The sequence below is a fragment of the Melanaphis sacchari genome, unplaced genomic scaffold (assembly GCF_002803265.2).
Source record: "Melanaphis sacchari strain LSU unplaced genomic scaffold, SCAv2.0 Contig40_pilon_pilon, whole genome shotgun sequence".
Taxonomy (NCBI): Eukaryota; Metazoa; Arthropoda; class Insecta; order Hemiptera; family Aphididae; genus Melanaphis; species Melanaphis sacchari.
Window position 1 is genome coordinate 431580 of NW_020271264.1, and position 22024 is coordinate 453603.

At 26.3% G+C, this 22024-nt stretch overlaps 1 protein-coding gene across 4 annotated transcripts in view; it reads right to left on the minus strand.

The window, feature by feature from the left end:
- The window catches only part of LOC112597375 (neuropeptide Y receptor type 2-like), a 180716-nt gene that overhangs the window by 151011 nt on the left and 7681 nt on the right, over nt 1-22024 (minus strand). The window contains exons 2-3 of one of the 4 annotated variants that reach the window (XM_025343399.1): nt 18220-18272; nt 4969-5101 (exon numbers count right to left, since the gene is read on the minus strand). The exons of 1 other annotated variant lie outside the window; for it this stretch is intronic. The gene's annotated coding sequence lies outside the window, so the exon portion shown is untranslated. The remainder of the gene's footprint in view (nt 1-4968; nt 5102-18219; nt 18273-22024) is intronic. 2 more of the 4 variants (XM_025343400.1, XM_025343401.1) reach the window with 2 other exon arrangements.

Genomic DNA, 22024 nt, shown 5'->3' on the forward strand with positions numbered 1-22024 from the left:
GTCCAGTACAATACAAAAATCCGAATTTTTTGTTTGCACTAATTCTCTATAAAATCCATAAATTTCCTTGAAATTATTCAATGCACGAAATTCAATTTTGAGTTTTAACCTATAACATTAGCAAGTTCATTTTTCAAGTCAAACTATCAATAACTGACCGTTACGATCTAACCACACCAGAGTTTATATACACTATACAGCCTACATAATATTGTTAGTTTATAGCCTGAAGGACCGGAGTGCAGTATGTGGATACGTTGCGGTATCAAGGCTATACATAAGAACCCTGTATACAAAGCCTGTAGAATATCATGTTATTTATGGACAAACACGTAACCTCATTATTCTAAAATGCTATTATAATTACTCTATTACCTGTGATATATATTATAAATAGTTTCGATGATACAGATATTATTATTCATTTTATTTTATCGGTTTTAGATGTTGAAACATTATTTGTTCTTAAAGCCTAACGCATATTTTTTAATGAGTGTATAATTAATCTATAATGGACAAAGGAAAAGAAGGACAGAGTGAATAAATTATCTGTTGGTATCTAACATAAAATATGTACAACAATTAAAAATAATAATAATAATAATAAATATATTTATTACTAATTATTAAATAGCATATATTTGAAGTTTAAAATCTACCTGATCATCTCGTGACAGCCACGTTTTTTAATTTAAAATACATATATATATACAATATAAAACCTATGTATAAAATATACTATTATGGCAGTAATAAAACGATAAATTATTAAATAATAAATATAATGTAATATAATTAATTTCACAAAAACATTTATTTTTATATGACAATAATAGAATAAAAAAATAGTATAACTCAAATACAAAATAGTATTACAATTTATTGAAAGACATTAAGGTTCATTAGTCTTAATAGTAAATTATATCCCACACAGTTGGTATTATACTTAGGAACGTAAAAGGTGCAGTATTTTGAAAAAGAATCAATAATGTCATTGATTAAATTGTTCACTTCTGTAAAAAGTTCATATTAGTATGTAGTTTGTATCATTAGAAAGAGAACATACAACAAAGCTAACGGTAGGAGTTTAATCGTGATCAGAGTACTATATTTTAATCTTTTAGTTTTATTCAATTTTGTTATTTTATAATACACATACACGTATGTTGTGATATATTAAACTTAAAAAAAAAAATGAACTTGATATTCAAACTAAATTTTGCAATATATTAATGTATGAAGTAAGAGCTCTCCAACAAAAACAATTAATTTGAAAATAATAGGAAATTTAATGAGTTATTTTTAAGTCTGATATTTGGATGTCAGATATACTCATGTGTAACTTATGACTTCAATTCTCTACCGAAATCTAATCAATTTATTTTTTAAATGTATAAATAATATTATTATTAAGATATCAGTAATGAATACGATTAACTCTGTAATGATACGGACGAATATTCAGTCGTTACTAGTACATTAATCCGTTTTAATAATAAAATAATTTTGTAAATTTAATGTCAACAAATTTATATTTTATAAATATGAAATTAATTTTCAACAACAAAAAAACTTTTAATGTTAAAACATCTAAATAGTAAGACATGCTAAGAAACAAATCTACTTATTTATCAACTCCAAGCTTTCATATATAATTAACACTTTTCTAACTCACAACATTCAATTACTTGTTATTTAATAATGTGAAGTCTTACAATGACTAAATTACGTGAAGTCATTTGCATATAGATTTCAAGGTTTGATAGAAAGTTTAACCTAGGTGAGAGTAGATTATAGGTCATTCTGGTGAAATAATTATATGATACGGTATGTGTGGATAGTGATGTCGTTTTATGATTACGAGGATAAAGTATGAGGTAGTCGATATAATTTTGTTTTAATAGATAATTTATTATGATCTTATATTTCACTATAATATACTTTATAGGTAGGAAAAGAGTGTCAACCACCAATACTTTTATTAAGCAGATTCGGACGATCGTGTATTAGTACATATAAGAAAAATAGTATTACGGGATGGCAGTGTGAAAAAATCACTCATCGCGGAAGCCTGGATATCAATGATCGATGCAAGATATTTAAACCAAGCATAGATAACTTAACGAGCTAATGCCATATTAGAAGAGATATTAATACTTAAAAGGACTAATGTGATTAATTTCTAATCACAACTATTCGGTCAATTTCCAAAGAGCACCACTTTTCTACTGATAGAACATCAATTATTGAGTTGGCGTTGGAGTTGCGCCGCCAAGATAAGAGAACCACCCCGTCTGTTGTGTTTTACTGCTGATAGTCGTCGGTTACTGTTTGGATTCTGAAAATTGCTAGCCCAGAAGATTATCATCAGATAATCCGTCGACCAGTGTAGATGGGATCTGTGATACCGGTCAACGGTCATTGACTCAGTGCACTGTAGTTGCTGGAGTTAACCGGCTAAAGGTGCTAGTTATGCCTGCTAGCATAATATAAATATAATAAACAGTCGCCTGCTGAGGAACACATTGTAGATCATCGGATCACTTCGTACTCAACTCAGTTTAAAAGCTTTTAGGTTTCTTGATTGAGGATTAAATATTTAATTAGTATAGCATTACCTGAGCAGTAAACACATTATCTCTAACTGTGACTTTAACATTCACTTCCTCCTAAGAAATCTCTCTTCTACAATACCTACCTTGATTTAATCCATTATTGCATTGATGATACTATATATAGCACAAATCCGTGGTTGTCAACCTTTTTTTCATTCCGTAACCCCTAAGTTTAATATTTTGCTAGATTATACCCCTCATTATAATTTTTAAACTTTTTCACATAACTACTTTTAAAATATTTAAATAAAAAATAACAAAAAATTCTATGTTACATTCTATACTCTTTATCTATTAGATAAGTTGACGGTTAAGTTTTAATTTATGACACAAATTTTAATTTTTAATAACATATCATGAATATTTTCGAAATGAATTGTTTTAAATAAACATATTCAACATTTTCCGCTATTAGCCAATTTTTTTTTCACGTACCCCTTTTAAAATTATGTCGCATACCCTAGGTTGAGAACTGTTGGTATAAATAATTAATATTTAACTATAATTTTGTATGGTCATCAGCAAAAACTTATAATATTAAACCAGCGAAATTAATACAAATAAATATAATTTATAAAATGTATGAAGTCTTTTCAAGAATTTTAAATTTTATAAAGTTGATAATATTTCAATTAAGGAATTTAATAGCAACTTCGTTCCCATTTTTTAAAAAACTTCATGATGTTGTTTTTTGACGTTTGTCTAGACATATATAGTGAATACTATAACTTTAAAACCAAAGTGTTCCGTGTATTAAAAACTGTTAATGGAATTATGACATTTTTTGAAAGTAAAGAAAAACGCCAATAAAAATACAATAATAAAATTTCTGAACCATTGTAGCACAAATAACAGAATTTCAATAGTCAACACTAATTGAAAACCAACAGTTATTTTATTTTTTCTGCGGTAGTCGGATAATATTTTGCAGATTAAATTAACTTTTTATAACATTAACTCAAAAATCTGTCCAGACTTAAATTTTTTTAATTAATATTTCGTAATTCTTATGATGATTTAATCGGATTAACATATTACACTTAACATAATTACGATAATATTGTTTTTATGTAAATTTTTAATAAGTTTGCATGGTTCAACCACAGACAAAATAATGGACTAAGCAAAAAACAATTAGGTAACGAATATCTTACTGCTTTGAAATATAAATAGACGTAGAAAAGCTTTAAAAATTTCAAAGTAAAACAGAATCAGGTATGACTGAAGTCAGAGATCTATAATTGACCATGCGGTTTTCCGCACCATATGATTTATAGTCGGGATTTATATCATTAAACGCCGGAGTAGACGATAATAATGACGTCAGGATGAGAGGTATGAAGCACAAACATTACTACTACAACAATACACGATTGTATTATTATATCATCATTGTTCTTGTAATGTATGTTTTTCTGTTGGCAACGTATTCGGTGGTGTAAATTATATCAATAATCTTGATAATAGTTTGCATGGACTGTACGAGTTATTTTTCAAGTCGTTTGGCCATGTTCCCGCAGTAGTAGCATAATATAAATATATTTAAATATCTTCAAGTCCAAAAATTTAAATTTTAAGATATACATTTGCATGATTAGCCATATTCTGTTTACATGACACAAACTATAAATATGGGTAAGTAGATAAAATATTAAAATTAACAACATGTTATAAATTAGCGTGTAAGAATTATTTTATTAACCAAAATAAATTTAATATTATTTTAAGATTGCCTAACGTTATTTTTTAGAAACAGGCAAATTAATAAGAAAAATTAACTTGAGTCAAATGCAGTCAACGTTGAAAACGTTAGGTTATAAGTTATAAGTTAATAGGTAATAAAAAATAAATTTAACTCTTTATACGAGTTACTAATACATAAAATATTACGTGCACAGCAATCCCAAATCGAATACCTTCCAATTTTCAAAGATTTCTCGTGGAATAATACTGACGACGTGCGAAGTATATGTCCGCTCTTTTTATTTTAATAGGTATATGGCGGCCCGGTAATCCCCGCAACGTCCACAATTCACTTATTTAAGACTCACCGCTCAGCTTAGTAAGTACTTAAAAAACGCCAATTATTTAAACGAGCACCTAGATAAAAGCCATCCGAACAATGATATATTTAATATTTCCAATAACTGTAAGATAGCGTAGTACTTTTACGAGGACAATTAAAGCTTTTTCAGGAGTACCTACTGACCATCGTGTCCCAATATTTATTAAATAATATTTATATAACGTATAACACAGTACATTAAAAATATTTCCATAGAAATAAAGACAAACAATTACCATTGAACGCATAAATGTCGTCTACATATTTATTAAACACTAAGGGTCTTACCAAATATCAAGCATCGATTCAATATATTGTACGCATATTGAGTTGTAAATGTGAATTTCTCGAGTGTTATGCGACTTCTAAGAAAAACACTGGAACATTTATTGAAGTCGTATAATCAGTCGGTCCGTCGCATCTGTAGAAATAGAAAATGACACAAGTTATTTTGTGTCGATAACAGGCGTTCAACATATTTATAAATTATATCAAATTCATTGATGTCTTTTATACTCGTGCAATACGAGTATCCGTGAATATGCCTGAAACTCATTCACCCGGAAACAACAATATAAAGTTTTACGATTCTGTAAGATCGTTATTTCGAATTGATTCGCTTCCAATAAATAATCGTTGGCACTAAAATTTATCATACAGTAATTCGTATTTTTACAAACTTAACTATTTCTTTTTCTCCTTCTATCTAGCGTGTAGAAGTTTAGTTAATTTTTTAACGACGTACACTCTTATCGATGACTCAAAATAAAATATATGTAAGAAGGATCTTTTAATAAAATTGTAATTTGTACAGACCTTGTCATATGCACAGTGGTTTAAATAATTAATACAATTGTGGCTTGGCGTGGCGCGTTGGCTGCTATCAGTTGCGGAATGCGACTGAGAGTAAGTAACGGCCACAGCTACTAGCTCCCGGATGGGTGACCACCCGGAATCATAGTGGTTAAAAACATTGCCACACATACACGTGTTTGCTATCAACCGTAGTAATCGTAAAAAAACAACCTACTGTACCAACCTTACTCCTATCACAGTTCATAACCCCTACAACAGCTAATGGCCCTAGTCGCCGGGCTTAAGTTCAATAAAAAAAAAAAATTAATACAATTATTCAAAAAATAAACTATTTCACACAAAAAAGACGAATTTTTTTTTTATGTAGGTAATGGAATAAAAATTGTATTTAAAATTTTAATTTTTAATCATTTAATGGTTTTTATCGTTTGGTAACCATCCACCACTAATGATTTTCAAATATTTTATAGTCAACATAAATTCCTACCATTTGCATAAATACATCTTTAAAATTGACTTAAGAATCTATCGTATATATTTAATCTATCCTCTAATCTAGATCAAAGTTAAACTTTTAATTTAAACATTTACAACGACATCAAAAAGCTCAAAATTTTTTATCATTTTTATCTTAATTTTTCTATTATGATTTAACATAATATGTCCTACACTAAAATGTTTATTATCAATATCTATGTAAATATGTAAATACCAATTATTTGTAAAATATGTACTCACTGGTAAAATATTTAAGAAAAATAAATATTTACTTCAAAATATGAGAAAATATATATAAAATAAAAATAAAAGTTAAATACTTCTATTATTATTCCAGAAGTTTCAATGAAACTTACTAGTTTTTACTAAGAAATAAGAAACCAACATCCTATCAAGCATTTAAATACAAAATTCACATCTTAATCGTTAGTCACTTAACCATCTGCAATGTTACATAATACAGTTTATCTTAGACATTTCGAGTTTGTATTGTTTGTCGAAATAGTAATATTATACGTGACGGTTGGTATACGTCGTATACGAAAACCAGAAAACTTTTCCAATAAATTTCAAATTTAATAACGAAATATACCATAAGTTTTGCATCGCATCGTTTTTTCCATCCAACGTAAATGTCATTATTTTTAAAAAGGTCAGCCGAAACAAAAAAACGTCTGACATCAGATTTCCACATAATTATATTAAACCATTAAAGTTTTAATCGGTTTAAAATTATTTCAATAATATTCGAACGTATACCTATGGTTTTAACATAGAATTTTGAATTGTAATGTAATATATTATTATTTGAATACTGCTATCATATTTGCTTGATATACAATACCGTTGTACAGCTCTTTTATACGTAGATTGTTCCAAGCAAATGTAATATTATAATAATATACCAATATTTAGGCACGTGCGCCTGTGACAATAGTATACGAGTAAACTTGCACGTCAAGAGGATTTGTATTGTATGTTAAGATAATTATCAATGTTTTAATTTCGTTTAAATTATTATATCAAATTAATCGTTTATTAAACATTTTACGTCATCGATTTTTGATGCACATAAATACCAACACATATATATCAGCTGAAATATATCAAGTGTATTACGTGGTACCTATGCGCTATCATATTCTAAATTAAGTAAATAGACTAAATAGAGGATCAATTGATTAATTTTGACATAAAAGCAAACCGTGTTTGTCACGAAATCGATTACTGCAGTGTGTGTCTATTATAAATACAGTCTTCCGGGAATGAAAGTTAATTATGATTTGGATCTTATCTTCAAAGTGTTTAAATCACCGCATAATGTAATACTTCGGATAATCAACACAATTCTAAATCGGCTACAATAGGTAACCAACCCATGGAGATTATTAAACCATGATTTGCAATCATGTTGATGACAAAAATTATTTAAATTATTTTTCTCCCGACGCTGTAAGTTTTCAGAATATTAATTCATCAACATACAACAAATATAAACCGGGAATATCACTATGTATTTTATTTTAAAACTACGACCAGTTAAAACTAAAAAAAAAACGGTTTTAAACGGTTAACTTAAGTCATTGTCACACAACGCCACGAATACCTATATCGGTGTTGAATGTTGAATGTATATTGTTAGATCACTGTAACAGAAGTGTCTGATTTGAATTAAATTGTAAATCATTTCAAAATACCTTTTATTAACTTCAAAGTAAATACTGTCATACCTACTAACATACTTAAGAACACTATGAATAGAATCTTGATATAAATACTTTAAAATTAAAGAAAAACTATTTTAAAATATCCTTTTTTTTTTTTTTTTTTAGTAAATAATATTATACCTTAGTTATGTCGAAAAGTCTCAAGTCCACACGAATAATATTTTTTTAATTATAACAAAATAACTAAAACCATTAAAGGGAAAATTGTTATTTTTCATTTAAATATCTAATTTTATTTGAACCTCAAATTTTCCATAAAAAAAATTGTGTATAATATCTGTTTTTGATATTTTTATATTGTGAGAATAACTGAGAATAACTCCATGACCTGACCATATTATTTTTTTTTATTGTCTATATATTTTTGTAACATAATAAACAACTTAATTTTTTGCTCGTAGTTTTAGCAATCGCAAATACTTTTTTTTGTTTTTAAAACATTAAGACCGTTTAATGGGAGAAATTATTTGATAAACATACAAAAATAAAATAAAATAACAGTTTATTTTTTATCTAATAGTAAAAAGTTTTAAATATTTAAGAATGTGAGCGGAGAGTTGTATTCACTGGTTTTACAATGAAAATGTATATTTATTTTAATGAAATTGCTTTAATCATCAATATAAATAATTTATAATAATTTAAAGAACTTCAAAAATTTACAAACATTTATGTAAGCTTATTTACAGGCATGAAAACATTTTCAATTTACTTTGACTTTTTCAATCTATTTAAAATATATATTTTTCTACTTTTTTGATTTATTTTAATATAATTTTTTTTTTTGTGAAATTAAAAAGCTTGTAAATATTACACAATAAAAATGTAAACAAAAATATTAATTATCAATTGTTTTTATAGAAATTTAAAAATATTGAAAATATTATATTATTTTCATAGTCTACAACATATAAGTACCACATATAACTCATGATTTATTATCTGAGTATCATGAATGATTTTTTGTTGATGTTCTGTCATTTTCTCGCCTTTTTTTTACATTTAAATTGTTTTTACTTACGTTATATTAGACATTTGTGTATGATGCAAAAATCGTTTTAAAAGCCGGATAGATGAGTAGAAGGTGCCCACGGCGTATTCCATATTCCTATCTTATTACTATCAAGACATAATTCACTGAATTCTTAAACCTACTACATGGTATGCTCTATAATTTAATCAATAAAGTTATATTATGGTGATTGGATAAGCGATTCTAAAACAACTTATTTGGAAAATACATATTATACTTGTTTCAGACTAATGTATTGTATTATTTTTAGATTATCCATTCAAATTTTTAGGCGCTTATTATTTTATAATCTAATAATTGTATAATTATTTTATAGTATCTATATTTATTAGTATTCAATGCAATATTATGTATATTTTTTCTATCCAAAAAGCGGTATTGAATAGAACGGCATATTATTATTATTATTATCAACATAAACAGTACACCTGCTTATAGAAATGCGTAGTAATTATCCTAACGAAGACACAAAAATAACAATAATATGTACATTTTGTGCCTCCTATAACTCTGAAATATACAGCTAATTACAACGAATCTTATACCTGTATACAAAGCAGGATATTAATAATCGCCATTGAGTTTTCAAATCCGTTATGTAATAGTATAAAAGCTTTAATAAGAAAATAGGGTAGAGTTGTTTTAACTTTTTAACATCGTGCATAGTAGGCAGGTGGGTAAATAGCTCTGTAAATATTTTGTTTTCAGCTTAAATAATAATATTTTTTATGATAATTTATTTTTACAACTTTTTTTATTGATTTTACTCATATTAAACTCTTGATTCACGTCATTGATAAGGTATTTTATAATGAAGGTAATAGATACACATTTTTAGTATAATACAAAAGTCTGTAATACATAATAATAGTTAGGTAAATGCAATGTATGAAATATACGAGTATGTACCTAATATTTTATACGGTTTACAATACTTCACACCTATAATATACTTTGTACATTATAATCATAGTATAATACGTATAGCAAATTCCCATTACCGGGTACGGCACAAAAGTTATTAATATGTAGGACGTGATTTGATAACACGCCGAAAAAATATTAACCCGAATAAAATTAGGATTAACATTTTTATCGTTCAATAATGATTACGGAATAAAGTATACCTGTAATTCTGATAAATACTTAATATTTTAGCAATCCAATTCTTTATTGTAGAAAGGTATATTACGACAAGAGTATACGACGTTTTAAATCATTAATGTACAAAAAATGAAAATCACTTACCGTTATTGTATTTGATAAAAACTATTATATATTATAAAAATTGTTTTAATATAATTTTAAACTATTATGTACAACTAAAAACAATCGAGAAATACGCTCCGATACACTCATTTGAAATGCACCTCATAATTATGAATTTAAACATATTAAATTTTAATTCAATCGTTTTTCGAATGCAATAATTACATATTTATATACGATAAAAAAATTGTAATTTAATTTTGAGATATTTAAAAATAAAAGAGCACCTTTATATACACTCATTTCGCGTTATTATTCACAGTTGAACGGCTATGGAACATTTACGTTGTAACTGTATTTTTAATTAAAACAGTATTCAAACTTTTTTATTTACATACATAAATGAGTGACAGCAGACAGAGTGACAAACACCAACATCAGAACACTAAAGTCAACAGTTTAATTAGGTATCTTAATAAATGTGGCGCAATGGGAAGTCTTCTGATTGGTGTAATTCTTTTCCGAATAAAATAACAATATTTATTTTGATAAAACTGATCTCGAATAAGATAATAATCAATTACCTTGGATGTTTTTACTCCGATTTTTAAGATATACACTACGATTTTATTACTATCAATGTGCCAACAACATAAGGTTCACAACCAGAAACCACTTTCAATATTAAAAAATATTTCAAAATTTAATGAACCCAAAAACATATTAAGTTATTTTAAAACCAATTTATTTATTAATTCGCTTAGAATAGTCAATCATTTTGTATATAGGTATGATAATAATTAAAATACGATCGATTTATATACATTCATATATCATATAAAATGTATTAATAACATAATATCTACTAATCTTATAGAATCTCAATTCTCAATAGCACCTGGTTGAAACCCAAACATTTGATTATTTTGCCTTTAATATTATAAAGGTAAATTATTTCTACATTTTTGATAAACCAAAAAACATTTAGGTATTAAATAATTATTTAAAACGTACCTATAACGAAATATAAATTCGTTTATAAATATGCAAATACAAAGTTTATTATATTACGAGATAAAAAATATGTGAAATACGAATAATAATTATTAAAAATCATATAAAAATTATTGAATACAGGTGTATAAGACGCAAAACCGTATATTTCATACCATTTAGCCTATATTAATATTTATATAATATATTATCTTTGTATTAAACTCATTTTTTGCTACTTAATACGTATCATTGTAACTGTTTTGAACCAATTTTCAGAATCATCAGTCACTGAGAAGGATGTGCATCGTGCGATATATTTTATGTAATTTATATTACATATAATAAAAATAATAGTATAGTTAACTTTAAAAATTAAAAACCTATTAAGAATAATAAATTATTTTCTTATGGGTGCAAGCACCATGCCAAAATGAAAGTTCATTTTTTAGTTTTGTTTCAACTATTATCAATAACAGTAATAAATTATTAAAGGTATATTGAAATATTTATGATCTTATTGTAATATGCATGCACCATAATATAATGCCACATAAACATTATAACGCTCTACATTTTTCACAGCATAATATTTATTTATTTATTTATTTACTAATATTACGATCCGGACTGAGGTCCAACTTCGATATACAATTCACAAATACTACAGATAACGCAGTTTATAATAAGCATTACTAATACTATATCGTAATCGTGGTGAACCGTCATCGCTTTATACAGACATTGATCATGCCTACACAACATTGATGTAAATATTATGTACGTACGTTCAGTTTATGTGATCAATAATAGCAAAAAAAGACTGATACTTTGCGGCAGCGTCGTTGATTACGAAATGTACACCTTACACGCACCGGAAGTGACGTACAGTATCATTACGTATAAAGTGCATTGTAAAACTTAATTAAATCTGTATGTAAAAAAAAAATACATCGAAAGGAATCGAAACGATACAACTCATCTTATCTAGTCGACAAAGCGACGCGACAGAACGTTGTATTAGATTATACCTACTGGTTGTCGACGAACAACAACGCTCACGACCTTGCGGTTTTTATTAGTTAGTATTAGATGTTATTGCGTATGAAATACAGCGACGACTTCGGATTATCTTTGGCGCAGTCGCACTAGCATCAGTGTAAGTGTACACGTACTATATTACCATATAATATTATGTGGGGAGACGTCGGTTGTGCATTTTATGGAAAAACTTCTAAATCGTAAAATGTTATGATATCCTGAGTCCGGACTCGACCTAACTATATACTAGCCACAGACTTCGTGCTATTTACGTATACATATTATTACAATTTTTATACAACTAGGAGTCTCTTATTCGACGCAAACCTAGCGAATAAATATCGCGAGAGATAGAACACAACAATAAATACTATTTAGGTATTTTCTAATACTTTTAATCTAATAAAATATGCCTATGTCAACGTAAAACCGTAGACTACTAATTCTTCATTGAATTTAGTTATTCAAAATTTTGGTTGGGTGAGAAAACAAAAATAGTGCAAAAAAATAAATAAGAAATCGTCATAAATATTTTATTATTTTCTAAGTTAATGTTAACCATCAGTCTAAAATCACATTAATACACATTAAGCAATGGTTTAAAAAATTTTCCTTTTATTTTGGTACACAATAACACACATTTTACATTTTAACGAATAATATAAAAATATAATACATTTTTGGAGTTGACATTGTTTAAAATTCAAAATTCAGAATTTCGGAGAACTGTTATGGCTTTAAATATAGTTGAAAATTTCCTGGATACACAATCAATTAGGAATTCCTACAAATTTTCGAGAATCACTGGAAATATCAAACAATTAATAATTGTCAATGTTCTACCATTTATTAGTAATTTCGTCAATTGATAGAATTTTTCAATGAGATATTAAAATATTTAAATTACTTATAATGTATTATAGATATTTTAATAAAGTAATAATCAAATGAGTTTTAGTTTTCATTTAATTAATCAAACATTAAAATCCAAAATAATAGTTGGCAATCTCCACGTAGACAATAAAGCCTAATAATAAAATCGCAACTCCTGGAACACGAACGCTTTTACAATCCACGCCAAATGTACTAAGTGTTATTTCCCAGAAAAACAATTTCTGTATACTGAAAATATAAACATAATATATTTTTACGACTAAAAATCTTCTGCGCCATTGTCCCTGAGGACGTTTAGAAAATATATAAAGTTTAATAATGCTGTCAATACCTGCAATCTGTAAATTCAGGTATAACTACGGTAATAAGAATTTAATCATGCCCGATGTTATTATCACTAAATTTAGCTTCTGAAATTTATTACCTATGAGTATATTATTATGCATAGAATTTATTAATTATTGTGTAATAATATCAATTTTTCCCGTTTTCTTATTTTACAATTCCGCGACATACTGTAACTGCTTGGTAAAAAAAAAGAAAGGAAAACAAACCACTCCATCCTTCCCAACGATAATGTTGAAGAAATGTGCAAATACTACAAATATAAAATAATAGTTATAAATTTCATTATTATTTTATTGTATCTATAACCTAACCCAACTTAACCTTATTTTATTACGGTAACGCAGTAAACGAAATACCAATGAGCAATTCACCAAACCCTCTTAATTGACCTAACCTATAAAATGTACATTTCATATCTAACATTTATATAGATATATATGATAAACAGTCGTTTGTTCTATTACAAATATTTAGAGTTAATAAGGTTTTTAATGTAATGTTGTTGAACATAATATATACGTACCTGGACTCATTTTTTTCAACAGAAAAATTTAGTGCAAATACAGTAAACTAGCTTGTTTAAATATTTAACTTTCTAAGCAAATTTGAACAAAAATGTTGAAGGGTTCGTAACATTACATACTGACGTTATACATACACATCGAGATTTTTGTGAATTTAAAATGTAAACAAATGTTTCTACCTATATAGTATTACGTGGTCCGATTATTGTTTACCATTGGACAACACGTCATGATGTAATAACTAACAAGCCAAAATCGTAGTAGCAATGTGATGTATATCCAAATAATACTTTATTTTCGTACTTCAGAAATCTTTTAATTACTTCGATTCGTACATTTATTTGTTTAAAAACGTGCAAATTCCGTTTCCTCTATCCCTCTTCAACTCCATAAATACGGATACTGTATGAAGCGATTTTTATATCATAAATTATTAATATTATACTTCTTGATCATAAAGTTAGTTTTTTACGATTGTCATTCAAAATATTTTCGTAATTATACAGTATGCTTAAAAGTAACACCGAAACCGTAAATAAATCACGGCAATATTTTGCTCGAGTCTCCCTCAAGGTCCACAGAAGGAAATTCGATCGTAAATTCACGTCATCAAAGTCAACAACGACGGGAGAACAACAACGCAGTATGTAATATGTATACCTTGATTGATCGGTAACCACCAAGTTCTTGTACATATCGCCGTTTTATAAATACATAATACACATACATATAAGTAAATAATATATGAATACGAAATACTTTAAAGGTTAACAACATTATAACTTAAATATTGAGATTTCTCAAATTTATAAATTTATAACGTGAAATGTGTCACGAATCACGAAAAAATTATCGCGTATTTTTTTAATCTTTTCATTCTCTATAGCAGAAAATAATTAAGTGTAAAACACCAAAGCTATGTTGTGCTATTAAAAATTAGAATTGTAAATAATTTCATTCAATCGTTATTTTTGTTATTATTATTATTTAGATTTTAGGTCATAGGCACAGTCGTAGCTATAGAAGATTAGGAGGTTTAGCCCTTTACTAGCACGAATAATATCGATAGGTAATTTATCGTTTTTGGTTGAAATTGGAGTGGAACTGCGTTAGCATTACTTTCTCTGCTTCTCTAAAATTGTACACTAAAAATCTATAACGGGGCCTATCTCCTCAAAAAAAAAAAAATAATAGTTATTTTAGATAATTATCCCTTTTCCAAATGTTTCGATATTTGAATTAGTTTTGATTTTATTATTACGCATTGTAGAATACAATATATATTTTTATCCCGTTATAAGAAATGAAAAAGTGATACTTAACAGACATTAATTTAATAACATTTAATAATAATAATAAAAATAATCGCATTCCGATGCTAGTATTAAATTAAGTAAGTACGAAATTCGTTACCATGATATAATGAGATATTAAACATGAACTGTGTGTGTGATTAATATTATAATAAATAATACATTTTTAATAATAAAATATTGTATACTTCTAAGTACCTAGTAATTAGTGCGATTTATTTAATATGATTTAAAAAAAAAGAATACTTGCGTCGAAAACCGAAATTAAAATCACACTAGAACAATAATATGAACTATCGATAATAAATAATTAGGTATGGTTTAAAGTTTAAACCACGAGTAGTATATAATATACAATTACTTACCTCAAAAGTAACTTAACGCGTTATAAACAATAATTTAAGTTTTAAGTTTACGTTACATTATTACATTATTACAACTACTCATGTCTACTGTAATATGTACAGGGGTTCAAGGGTAGAGTGAAGTATGCGCATATGCATCGTAAATCACGTGTATGAATTCAGTGTAAGGTATCCATTTAAATATTATTAATCATCGCCAGTTTCGTAAATGTTGTGATGAATATATATATAATATATAAACATATGGAATACGACTTATCTTATAGATAATACTAATATTATTATATTAAACGTACAACACACGTGCCGTAAAAAGATTAAATTATATTATAATCTTGTTATATTGGCTATACAATATACGTATACGCTATACAAAATACATTTTAAATAATCTATCTCACCTATAAATACTGGTAAAAAACATGGCAAGATGGTTGACTTAGAGATCACTGGAATTCGACATACAGAGATGATAGGATACGCTATATACATCGCATAGAAGTATAAATAGTAAGAAAAAATATATATTTATATATATAATAATTTTTATACACTCCGTTAAAAAACTCGTTGAAGAATAAATTAAACATAACACGCAGACACAGACACTCAACTGGTGCATGAGTGATTACGAAAACCTCAATGGGACCACTGGTCATCGTTAGAAGTATAATATTATGTTGATACAGTCCCGGATTTCATGAACGAATCTTCACAGGAAAAAATTCTAGTTTCATGTTCTTATCACTTACTTCGTTATCACATTCAGCTGAACCGATTTATGTTCAAATTCGAATACTGGCGTTAGAATTCGTAATAAAACTATATCTTCCAATTTAAATTTAAATGGCAATAATGAATGTATTATTATTTATGCTAATGCATTGCGGAGAAAAAACACATTAAATCCGCTCGAAGATGCAAATAATACATAAAATTACGTAGATCAATACAATATTATAGGAAATTATATAACATTATCTATATTATATTATATATTATATGATACGCAGCTGTGCATACAAATCAAGTTAGAAAACGTGACTGGGTGTTTTCTATATTATTATATTGTTTTACTTTGTTTTCTTAGATGGGCTGTTTGGCTTATTTTCTATACCAGACTCGGGGTCTTTAAGCAGAAAGTTTTTATTCGAGATTGGTTTTGGGTGTTTAATACTTATTTTGTAGATTATTCTTCGTTTCTATCCGTCCAATATATCAGTCTCAATAATTTTATTTACAGTTGAACGATTTTATTACGGTCAAATGACAACAGATTGCTAGTCCGTGTTGACAGTGAAAACTAGTCCAAAAATGAGTTCGTGATATTTTTTTTTTTTATATTGCTTTTAAAATAATTACTTTAAACTTATTTTTTTTATATAATCTTATTCGTCTTTGTCTATCAGAGCTAAACCTCGTGTCTAAAAAAGTTTCGACATACATGACTCGCTCTGAGCAATATTTTTTGGACTAAAGTTGACGCTATTATAACTCGGCGACGTTAAATGCACAGGCTACACTGACATACTATGTTAGAACGAGTGTAATGTGCGTTGTTAATAAGGCAATGTGCGGATAGTTAGTGGCTACTTTTGTTGAACTCCGCGGGAAGCGCATCCATTATATTTGTGTAACTATTTGGATAATGTTCTTAATATAATCAATGACACACTTGGTCCTCTTGATCCACGGCTTTTATAATATCATTTTTTATTATAAGTATTTTTTATTGTTCAACTTTCCAATTTAAATTGTCGGGATTTTTAATGGTTTTGTACAGCCACAGACAATCATAACTTACTGAATTTACAGGTTGATTTTTAGGTATAAGATTATTCAAATGCAAATTCCGTATTTTTCTTAAGCTGGATCATTGTTATATTTTAGTTCACGTTTTTTTTTTTTTTTTTTTGAGTAACAAGTAGTATGTTAAATAGGGTTTCATTCAAAAATAAAAATAAAACATAAATAATTTTGGTTTTTTTGAGACCAAACAAAACTCTACGTAAATCCCTCAATAAATGAAAAAAAAAATTGAATTACCTATGTATCAAAGTTCAAGATTATGAGTACGATAAACTTGGCTGTGGATTTCTCACACACGCACACACACATTGTATTCATCAATAATAGTAAGTTATAATACTATAATATAATATTATAAAAATCTTTATAAACCTATACTGATGTAGCAACCTATATTGTACAATTTTATATGAATCGATTTTGGGATAAATAGCTTAGAATTAGAATAAATATTTAAATTTTTTTTTTTTAAAGTATCTGATTATATAGGTACCTAATATTAGTATGTTTAAGTTACTACAATTCATTTTGATTATTACTGTGAAATAACTAAAATAATTAGAGAAAAAATCATTATTTTTCATTGAATTTTGTCTAAATTTAATTTAAAAAAAAAATAAATGATAATGACTTTGAACATTATTTAACTAATATTAAATATTTTGATCTAGAGTAGTGAAAAATGTTTTACTAACTATATAAACAAAGTAAAAAATTTTACATGTCCATAAATAGCTCAAAAAGATTCAAAACATTTAAAAATTATATCACATGTAATGAATGCAAATATAAATATTTGATAAAAATTTCAAATATTAACCATTTTATTTTATAAATTCTAACAACAAAAAACTAAAATCATTTTTTTTTTTAAACTTTTGATACGTAAATATTCCCATTTTGTGTAGTTATATTTGTAAGTTCTTTCTATTTATTTTAAAAAATAATATCAAAAAATGTTCTGCTCACCTTTCCAAGTCGAAAACTTAATAATGTTTAGATCCCAAACGTGACTAAAGACACTATAAAAAAACATAATAATTATAAAACTAATTAATATTCACTCTGTTATCACTCTATTATTTAGAATCTAAAACTAATCAAATATAATATTATTCATTTCTATTGTTATACCTATACACAGTTAGAGTCATAATGTTATATTATATCATTATGAATTAAAATTAATATTTTTTTATTTAAAAGCAACGAAAACAGGACGAATAGTTAGACGATTTAATTACAATATTTTTACACATAATATGCGTACAATTTGAAGTTTGATTATTTCTCTTTCGGTATGGAACACGATTAGTGCATTAGGATGACATTAGTAGTGTTTTGTAGTAGTTGTGATAATAATAATAACCATACTATACATATTAAATATTTTGACATCCGTAAAAAACCATTTATACTATACTTTTTGTGCGAACATGCTCTAATAAACTTCAAATTTACTTTTCATATATTTTAACAAACATAAAAGATCACTAACTATGTTACAAACATACATCATGCTTATACACCACTACAACTGTAATCGCTTATTTTTTCAAATGTTGTCGCCGTTAATTCTTTAATATACACATTTTGAATTTTCAACCAGAAAATAAAGCTTTATAAATAGTTTTTATGATTTCCCTTATATTGAGATATTATTTTTCTATAATATACAAATATGTTAGTACATATACGTAAATATTCATAAAATATCTCAATTTAAATTTAATTTCATAATATTCGAAAAAAAATATTTTTTTATAAATTCTGCTCAAGTTTTAATGACACTTTTAAAGATTTTTAACTTTATATTCCAATAAATAATATTTTTTTGAAAAGTTCAATGTGTACAAATCGAATTTATTAAGTTAAATGTATTACTATATTATTATAAGAAGTAGTTAATATTTTAGTAGACCAATATTTTGCAGAATACCCCAGTTACACTACTCTGCTTGTATACATTTTTAATCCATTAAATTAACTTCTAGTTCAAAATTCAATTATAGATACTGAATGGAGCGATGTGTATTGATTTCTCAATGATGCGTATTTTTTTTTTCTTTATATTTATCTATTCCACCTTTTAGAGTAATAGAATGCTTAGATTTTCAAAAATGGTGGTAATTTTGGATTAAAAATTGGATATAATTCTAACTTTAAAAATTTAAAAATTAAAACTTCACAGTACTTTTTTTATAATCACAAAAAAAACAAAACCATTTAAGAAAATCCAATTTTTGACAAAATCAATTGTTTTTTTAGTGTAACTTGAAAAATATAGAGACTTGAAATCTTCACTAAATTTTATCGTTTTCTATTTACGATAACATTTTAAAAATATGTCGAGATAATTTTTGAGCTATTAATAGGCATGATAAATTATTATTTTTTTTATAATTAACAATACTGGAAAAATTTTCTTAAAAATGTAATACATATAGTTCCTCATAAGTTGATTGTTTCTCAATTAAAAAATATCTAAAACTTAAAGTCACAATATTTTTTTATAGAAGTTTTAAGTTGAAATTTTAACAAAATAATTATATAAACTGATATAATATGATATAAATGTATATTATTATAATGATTAAATATTAAATTATCCAAGAAAAATGTTTCTTATACAATAATAGGTATATTATTGAATTCGGATTAAACACACCCATAATAGTGATATATTCTATAACTAATGAACATCAGAACGGTGACACTTGTTTATCTTATTTATACATTGAACTTTTCATAAATGTATTAAAACTAAAATATTAAAATAAAATTTGAATAGGAGAAAATCGTTTTTGATTTTTTATCGTCATTTTACAGTAGTTTTTTATTCATGCATTTGTCAAGTTATAAAAAATCTAAGAATAACTCCTTAAAAGTATCAATAAAATAAATTTTCATACTAGAAAACGGATACCCATATTATACTCTGTTCCAAATAAGATGACTTGTGCGTAAACAACCAAATTACATTCGGTTTGTATCGGGGTAGATCGCTTTCTACCATCCGCGTTGCGAAACCGGTCATCACGTCGTGCTGCCTAACCGATGTATTTGTGAGCGGCCCGTTTGCCCACCGCGCACGAACGCTGGTCATCTTATTTGGAACTAAGAATACAGATTAGATCAAGTTTTCTGGTTAAAAATGTATTCAGAGATATATCAAAATAAATAAATATACTTATTGAAAAACCAATTGTTCTCTCGAAAGTTAGGAAAAAATATTTTGATAACATGATTATTTTTCGAGGAAATGTACATTTATCTTTAAAAGAATCATCCTTCAAAATGTATATTGTAAAATAATAACACTAGCATCGAAAAAATAATTATATATTTATATTACCCAGAACACAATTATTATCAAAATGTATGTATATTACTATAATTATTAGAGATTGTCTATCCCCAGACAAAACGCATTGTATATTCAGAGATTGAGTTACCCGGAAACTAAATAAAAATAAAAAAAATGGAAAAAGTCTCTCGGGGACACGAAAAACTAGAAAAAAATCGCAACGTCCAATATCTCATGGTTCCCATGACGTCCATTATTATTATTATAAATTACTATTTTTTATTATTGTAGTAGAAACAAGTCCGTTTCATTTTAATTCAATGCTATATCATATTATAACATACGCTTTGCATTTTCGTATAATGTAGTAAACAAAATCACTGTAAAATATGTAAACTTTCATAATGTAAATAATAATATAATATGTATGATATATATTATATGTTTATTGACGTCTCTGGGTATCATTGAAATCAACCAGTTAGAGACAATATTATTGTTAAACAAAAAATATTCCTTTTCTTTGGGTATACAAATAATATAATATTATAATACATGTCATGGCATGAGTGTGATGTATATATTAACCACTACGCTCGGATTACACATACATTGAACAACGAAAACAAATCATATTTTCAAAATTTAAACAACAAAAAAAACCACTTATGTATTCATTACAGATATAATGTATACATTATATACATAATATTTAATATCTCGCCATATTTTGACCGTAAATACTTAACCACATAATATTCTAAAGTAATTTAGTAAGTATGCTCACCCTTTTCATTTTCTTTATTAATGCAGTTACGAAAAAGCTGATTTTTTTAAATTTTTTAATATACTTAAAAACATACTTTTGTTTATTCAGAGATTTTTTATAGCATTCAAAGAGTGTTCTGTGGCGATTTAAACTTCTACAGTTTTTTCAAATGATAATCATCATGTTTTACTTTGAATTATTCAGCAAATGCTTTTTTTTAATGTTTATGTATTTAAATCAAAGTTAATTTTTTTTCAACTTATTAAACTTGATGTACTAAGCACACTACTCTATAATACTAGACAAGACGGCTGCTATTGTTATATAAAAATTAAAATAGATTAATAATTATTTAATCATTGTTTTTATAAATTATTATTTAGACAATCACCAATTGGTTATTAGTTTATTAATTTAGTAAATTATTAATAGATTACTTATTTTAATTGATTTAAAAATAAAAATAAAAATTTTATATATCTTTCCTACTCTATTGAATCTCTTATTCAACTTTTTTCGTAAATGTAAATAAATAAATATTACATATTAATTTATTGTATATACTGCATAATATCATCTATTATCCTGAGTACATAATATTTAATAACACGTTAATAATACCACCCCCGTTCGAATTTTCTAGTCGAACTCGGTGGATGGTGATTGGAAAAACTAGTTTATTTTCAATTTGAGAATGT